Source organism: Pteropus alecto, unplaced genomic scaffold, assembly GCF_000325575.1.
Source record: "Pteropus alecto unplaced genomic scaffold, ASM32557v1 scaffold69, whole genome shotgun sequence".
Taxonomy (NCBI): Eukaryota; Metazoa; Chordata; class Mammalia; order Chiroptera; family Pteropodidae; genus Pteropus; species Pteropus alecto.
In genome coordinates this window covers 9,812,562-9,820,347 of record NW_006494610.1, presented here as the reverse complement: position 1 = coordinate 9,820,347, position 7,786 = coordinate 9,812,562, and the positions used below count along the sequence as shown (strand labels likewise).

General features: G+C 33.6%; 1 protein-coding gene and 1 pseudogene across 1 annotated transcript in view; one reads left to right on the top strand and one right to left on the bottom strand.

Moving 5' to 3' along the window:
• LOC112474004 (membrane-associated guanylate kinase, WW and PDZ domain-containing protein 2-like) overlaps window positions 1–7,786 on the bottom strand; it is a 348,332-nt gene that overhangs the window by 327,927 nt on the left and 12,619 nt on the right. The window lies entirely within an intron of this gene.
• Window positions 4,678–4,796, top strand: LOC112474013 (annotated as a pseudogene).

Here is a 7,786-nt window from a genome sequence, read left to right as displayed (position 1 = left end):
ATTTGTAGAATTTGATTCTCCTTGCCTATTAACACAGTTCTGTAGTATTTTTATGGTTTCCAAAGGTATATGCTATGACATATTGAAATAGCTGAATAAGAAATTTATAACATTGCTAAGATGCTTATGATTTCAGCATTAAAATTACTAAATATTTTGAAGTATTTGAACTCTAAGGTAGGAAGAAGAAAAAGAGACGAATGAAATTTCTATCAGAAATTTCAAAGTTTTGGAAGGGAAAATGGAACTAGAAAAGTGACACAATGAGATACTACAACTGTCTGTTTTGCAGTTTGGGGCACCTATCTAGGGGTTTGGCTTTCTTAATCCTCTAGACTCTGTCTTATTGTTTTAGCAATATAACAAAGTAGATAAAGAGTATGAGATTTTAAGTCAGGCAACCACTTAGTACTGAGTGATCTTGGAAAAGCCAGGCAACCCTGGGCAAATAATAAAACTCTTCATGCTTCAGTTTCCTTGTGTTTAACTAGGATGATAAATATCACTCTCCTCAAAGAGTTAATGTGAGCCTTAAATGAATATAATTAGATGTGAAATGGAACTTTTCATGTTTTCCTGGAATGTAGCTAACGCTTCAAAACTGAGGATAATGGGAAATAAGCAAGATATCAATCATATCCATGGTAAAGACCATCACTCCCAATAACCAAGATGAGAAGACTAAATATTTGAAAAGAGATTACATAAAAAATCCTTTCTTGAAAGGATCCTTCTCTAGAGGGCTACCTGCTAGGCTAAGGGGACAGCGACAGAAAGAACCTGGAGACGTAATACAATGGGCAGAAGCTGACAGCAGAATTACAAATGATCAGATTTAGAGCCGGTTGCCTCTGTCAGGACATGCCGCAGTAGACACAGTGGGGTATGCAAAAGGTGTTGAGGAAGCTAGAGTATCTCTGAAGAACATTTGTGATCCATAACAGAGAGCCAGCATCTGATGCCTGACATAACAGAGGAGACATAGAGTCAGATTTAAAAGAACTGGAAAAACAAGACTTTGTTCCTTTATTCTTGTTCCTTCTCCTCCCTTGTCTTGTTCTGCAAGGAGACAGAAATAGGTATGCATGTACATGTGGTTGGGGAGACTGGGGGTGGAGGTGGAGCAAACAAAGCTCAGAAAAAAGACTACACTAACTTCTCTCATTATTGATTTCTAAAGTTCCTGGTAGAGAATGAGCTGAAAGCAACAAAAGCAGAAATAAACAAATGGGACTCCACCAAATTAAAAAGCTTTTAAACAGCAAAGGAAACCATCCACAAAACAAAAAGGCAACCTACTGAATGGGAGAAGATATTTGCAAATGATGTGTAGGATAAGGAACTGAAATCCAAAACATATAAAGAATTCACATAACTCAACATTAAAAAACAATCCAATTAAAAAAAATGAGCAGAGAACCTGAATGGATATTTCTCCAAAGAAGACATATAGTTGTCTAACAAACACATGAAAAATGTTCAACATCACTAATCAGGGAAACACAAATCAAAACCACAATGAGATATCATATCATAGCTGTTAAAATGGCAATTCTCAATAAGAGAAAAAAAACAAGAGCTGGTGAGGATGTAAAAAGGGAACCTTCATACACAGCTGGTAGGAGTGAAAACTAGTGCAGCCACAATGGAAAATCGTATGGAGAGTTCTCAAAAAATCAAAAACAGAACTACCATATGACCTAGCAATTCCACTTCCAAGGATTTATCAGAAGAAAACAAAAACAATAATTTGAATAGATATATGCACCCCTATGTTCACTGCAGCATTATTTACAATAGCCAAGATATGGAAGCAACCTTTGTGTCCAATGATAGATGAATGGATGAAGATGTGGGTGTGTATATATGTGTATATAATGTATATTATATATATACATACAGACAATGAAATATTACTCAGCCATAAAAAAAAAAAAGAATGAAATCTTGCCATTTGAGACAACATAGATGGACCTAGAAGGTTTTATACTAAGTGAAATAAGTCAGACAAAGACAAATGCCATATTATTTCTCTTATATGTGGGATTTAAAAAACAATGAATAAACGAAAACAAGCTGAGATACAGAGAACAAATTGGTGGTTGCCAGAGGGGGGGCCATGGGGGACAGGCAAAAAAGGTGAAGGGGATTAAGAGGTACATGCTTCCAATTATAAGGGGATATAATGTACAGCATAGGGAATATAGTCAATAATATTGTAATAACTTTGTATGGTGACAGATGTTTACAAGACATATTGTGGTGATCACTTTGTAAGGTATATAAACGTACAATCACTACATTGTACTCCTAAAACTAATATAATACTTATGTCAACTATAATAAAAATTAATTAATAAATCAAGAAGATAAGACATTTAAATTGAATGCAAGGTTAAAGTTTACATTTCAAACAGACTACATTTTTTTATACCCTAAAATGAAACTATTCTGATACAGGAAAGTAAAAAACAGTTATAAGGTGGAACAATGAGTCTGTGGTGAGACAAGGGTAAGTGAGAAAAATATAGTGACCCTTGAACAACACAGGGATTAGGAATGCCTACTCCCCGCCTCCCAACTCGAAAATATACACATAACTTTTGACTCTCCCAAAACGTAACTACTAATAGCCTATTGTTGACCAGAAGCATTATCAATAAATAACATAAAAAGTCAATTAACACATATTTTGTATGTTATATGTATTGTACATTATGTTCTTGCAATAAAGTAAGCTAGAGAAAAGAAAATGTTATTAAGAAAATCATAAGGAATAAAAAATACATTTAAAATACTTATTGAAAAAACTCTATGTAAAGCGAACCCTCCGAGTTCAAACCCATATTGTTCAAGGGTCAATTATAATTGTTTCTTATTTGTACACTCTATGCCCCACCTATTCAATAAGCTAGTCACATGAGATACTACATATGACCAGAACATACTAAGGGGTCAATACAAGCGGTTATTATTACTATTCTTATTATTACTATATATATTTTTTTTATTAAATGTCCCTAAGTAAACTCAGCAATGCTTACAGTTCAGAACTAAGTTAGACATGAACTTTCAAGTTCAACATTAATAACTTCAGAGCATTACACATTAATATTTAAACTTAAAAAATAAGAAAATTAGTTGACTTAGCTACCAACCAAATATATCAAAATACCTTGTGGAACAAAGAAAAGGCAAATATTTATATATATATTCTTAGTACAAAAATGTGTACTGTGTTTTTCTTTGGCTGAATGAGCTCTTATTTCTGATTACTCAGACATTTTAAACATGTTTTTAAAGGGATGGCACATGAATAACATTTTATTACTAATTTACTATGAACTATTTAAACTACCACCTCTACATTTTCCTTAGTTCTCAAAGAGGGCAATTTTCTCTTGCAAACGGCCTGAAACAATTCTTATCCTAAATGAAAATCTCTCTTCTGGAGCAAAAGAGCTAATTTAATTCACCCAATAAAGAAAATCTCTTATTCTAACTAAACTTCTAAGCTGCCTTTTGATACTAGAGGTCTGTGGCAATATCATTCGGCCTCAGTCATTAGCAGCTCAACTGTCTTAGATGTTGATGGGTAATTGACTCACCAACCTGGCTTTTTACAAGGTTCATACTATTTTGAATCAAGTAAGCACAAGTTACTCACTGCTAAAGTATTTAAAATATGAATTTAAATTAAACAGAAACAGATTCCTTTACAATAGTTTCAGTGTAAGGATGAAAAGGATTCTCAATAAACTATGAAAATTTTGTAATTTAGATTAATTATGAGCAAGAATGCATTCCAGAACAAAATAGATTATATTTTGGAAAAAATACTTTAGGTGAAATGAGTCTAATAATGATGAAGCAGATACTGATCACACTATAAAAAATCTCACACAGCATAATATAGAGAGCTATAAGCATATTCAAAAAGAAATTATTTTAAATGTTTTAAAATATTTTCAAGGATATAGCTGTAGGCTAGAACATCAATAATTGTAATGTTTCTTAATTATGAAAATAAGTTGTTAATGTCTATGTTGGTTAATTTATGTGTCAACTTGAATAGGCCATGGGGTCCCCAGACATTTGGTCAAACATTATTCTGGCTATTTCTGTGAAGGTGTTTTTGGATGAAATGAACATTTAAACCGATAGACTGTAAAGCAGACAGCTTTCTCTAATGTAAGTGGGTCTCATCTAATCAGTCGAAGGCCTGAACAGAACAAAAATACTGACCCACAGGAAGGGAGAATCCTTCCTGCCTGATTGCCTTTGAACTGGAATATCAATTTTTTCCCACCTTCAGATTTAAATTGAATATTGGCTCTTCTTGGGCTTCAGGACGCTAGCCTTTGGACTGAAACTACACAATCTTCTCTATTGAGTCTCCAGTTTGCCGACAGTTTGGGACTTGTCAGCCTCTATAATCATGTGAGCCAACTCTTTAAAATAAATCTCCCTCTCCCTCTCCCTCTCCCTCTTCCTCTCCTTCTCCACTTATATATATTCTGTTTCTCTGGAGAACCTTGACTAACACAATGTGTTTCAAATAAATCAAGTGTTATAGGGAAAAAGGACATTTATCATTCATTCAGTAAACAAATGTTTTCCAAACATTCTACATATTTTCAGGCATTATTTCAGGTGTTAAGGAAATATAAAAAATTAGTCTTTGGCCATGCCCCCCTGAACAAGGCTGATCCTGTCTGATCTCGGAAGCTAAGCAGAGTCGGGCCTGGTTAGTACTTGGATGGGATACCACCTAGGAAGACCAGGTGCTGTAGGTGTAAAAAAATAAAATAATAAAATAAATAAGGGATTGTAAGCTGACAAGGTCCTTGCCATCTGTCAGGTAGCCTAAAAAATAAAAATTAAAAATTAAAAAATTAGATGCTCTCCCTACCCTTGATGAGTTCTAGATTTAGTGCAAGTGACATATTTGATAACTTCGTTGGTAAACCATTGATATAGCAAATAAAAATGAGTAAATGTGTTGTTGTGATATTAAGAAACAGGTGAATCTGGAATTTAACTCTCACATACCAATTCTGGATAAAATAAGTGGACTTGACATACTGGAATGTATATGCTATTCTTTTAATTTCTAACAAAATTATATAACACATACGGTTCAAAATATTTTAAACTTCATTTCTGGAACTTTGTTCTAGAGAAGCTACCTACAAGAAAGAATATCAAATCCTGAGTGTTCATATTACAACCATTGCAATATGGAAACATTTGAATAATTTTACACATTGGAGGAAGGTAATTTGTTACAAACCTAATTTAAATGAAGAATTTCTAGTAGAACTTAGAGAAGAGTTTGCATTTTCAAGGTTTAGTCCAAATACAGCCTAGAGTATCACAGCAATGGTCAAAGAATTTGGTATCAAAATGGTACCTCACAGAATCAAAAAAAAAGAGGTATTATTTAGCGTCTGCGGCCTTTTAATTAGGACAAAAGAAAAACACATAGCAGACAAATGCAGCACTGCTGAAGACAGAGTTCTCACTATCATTATTTTTATTTGACTTGTTAATAAAACAGAAACATTTGCTTAACGGTGACATATTAACATTACAAATCTATACATGATAAATATGTCCTATATGATTCACATTAAGAAGGGCACAATTTAAGAAGATAAGTATGTACATAATTAGGATGTATGTATCCTCACTCTAAATCAGAAGTACTAAGTAAAGAGAAATATATGTGCAGGTCTATTAAATATAGGCATTCTTCAGATTTCCCATTATTGGCCTCTTTAATTCTCTGTGCTCTCCTAAGGGGACCATAGTTCCTTGAAAGGCTACAGCCACCACTGTTAAAACATCACTCAGCTCTCCAATCTGCAGCTCCAATAATTCTGTGAGCTCTAAGTATATATGACCAACAACTTTTAAACATCAGAATCATGCCATCTTCCAAGTACCTCAAACATATTATATTCCCAGGCACTCATTTTTCTCCATTCAGTTCTTTAAGTAATATCAATTAGAGCAAAATGAAATAAGAAAATCTGCTAAAGATAAAATAAAGACCAGTAAAAGGATAGAGAAAGATACTGCATGAACAGGGAATGAAAAAAAAAAAAAAAACTAAAATAGCAATACTTATACCACACAAAATACTTTAAAACAAAGTTTATAACGAGAGAAAAAGAAGGACCCAGTAATCCCACTTCTGGGTATTTATCAAAAAAAAAAAAAAAAACCCAAAACATTACTTCAAAGGAACATGTGCATCCATATTTTCACTGTAGCATTATTTACAATAGCCAAGATATGGAGCCAACCTGAGCATCCATCAAGATGAATGGATAAACAAGAGGTGGTACATATATGCAATGGAATATTACTCAGTTGTAAAAAAGAATGAAATCTTGCCTTCTGCCACAACATGATTGGACACAGAGGGTATTGTACTGAGTGGAGTAAGTCAGAGAAAGACAAATGCCATATCATTTCACTTACATGTGGAATCTAAAGAACAAAATAAACAAAACAGAAACAAACTCATAGAGACAGAGAACATTTTAATGGTTGCCAATGAGAGAAGTTGAGGGGATATGTGAAAAAAGGGGAAGGGACTAAGAAATACAATTGGTAGTTACAAAATAGTCATGGGGATATAAAGTATAGCGTAAAAAATATAGTCAATAATTTATAATAACTATGTACAGTGTTAAATGGGTACTAGATTTATGAGTGACCACTTCATAAGTTATATAAATGTCTAATCACCATGTTGTACATCTAAAACTAATATAATATTGTATGTCAGCTGTAATTGAAAAATTAAAAAAATATAAAAATAAAAAATATAGACCATTTTATAATTAAATTCTGTTAACTCACTATATCTCTAACTCTAATGCCTAACCTAAACTGTTTTAAGTAAAAATCAGTGATAAATAACTCCTAATATAATATTACTTATTCACTAAGAGCCAAAATATATTGAAAGTAGTGTGCTGTTTCTTCTGTAGTTGTCAAAGACAGCAATTTTCAATTTTTAGAACAGTCTAAAGCCATTTCCCTGTAGATTGAATTTTAATCTCTATTTAATGGCATCTTCATCTACTCCATACACCCACCCCCAAGTAAGAAACCTCAGGGTTATCTTTCACTCCTGTGTCACCTCCACCACTACTTCCCATTCAATTAAATATAAATTTGTATTTAACCTGTCTGTGAGATATCTCTCAAGTTTATGTCCCTCCATTCCCTCTACTGATACCAGACTTTTAAGACTTGCTCTCAGTATCTTCTCCACTAAATACATACCTCAAACCAAATTTCCTCCCTGCCGTCCCCACAAAAAACAAACAAACAAAAAACCCCAACCATTTTGATTATGCTTCTCTCTTATTCAAAGACCTTCTGTGGTTTTACTCACCATCTAGAGAATAACATCCAAACCTTTTAGGTTTTCATTTAAGGCTTTTAAGGCTTTCATTTAATCCCTGATGTGATTCCAAGTTTCTTTTTTGGAAAAATCTTCAGTTGCCACCGGGAGTACTCAGGTACACCCTTCTCTGGCCTCACTGATCTTATTTAGGTCTCTGCACAAGAGGGTCATTTTCTCCTCTCCCACCTTTGGTCATGCTCTTCTCTCTGCTTTCCACTCCACCCCTCCTGAACTCCTACTCAAGTTTTAGAGCCAATTTCAAAGAGCCTTTACCCTATAAAGCAATCCCCTACTTACCCTCCCACAATTTTCCATCCCTAAATAATAAATTTCTAATTAAACTGCACTAATTTAGGAAAC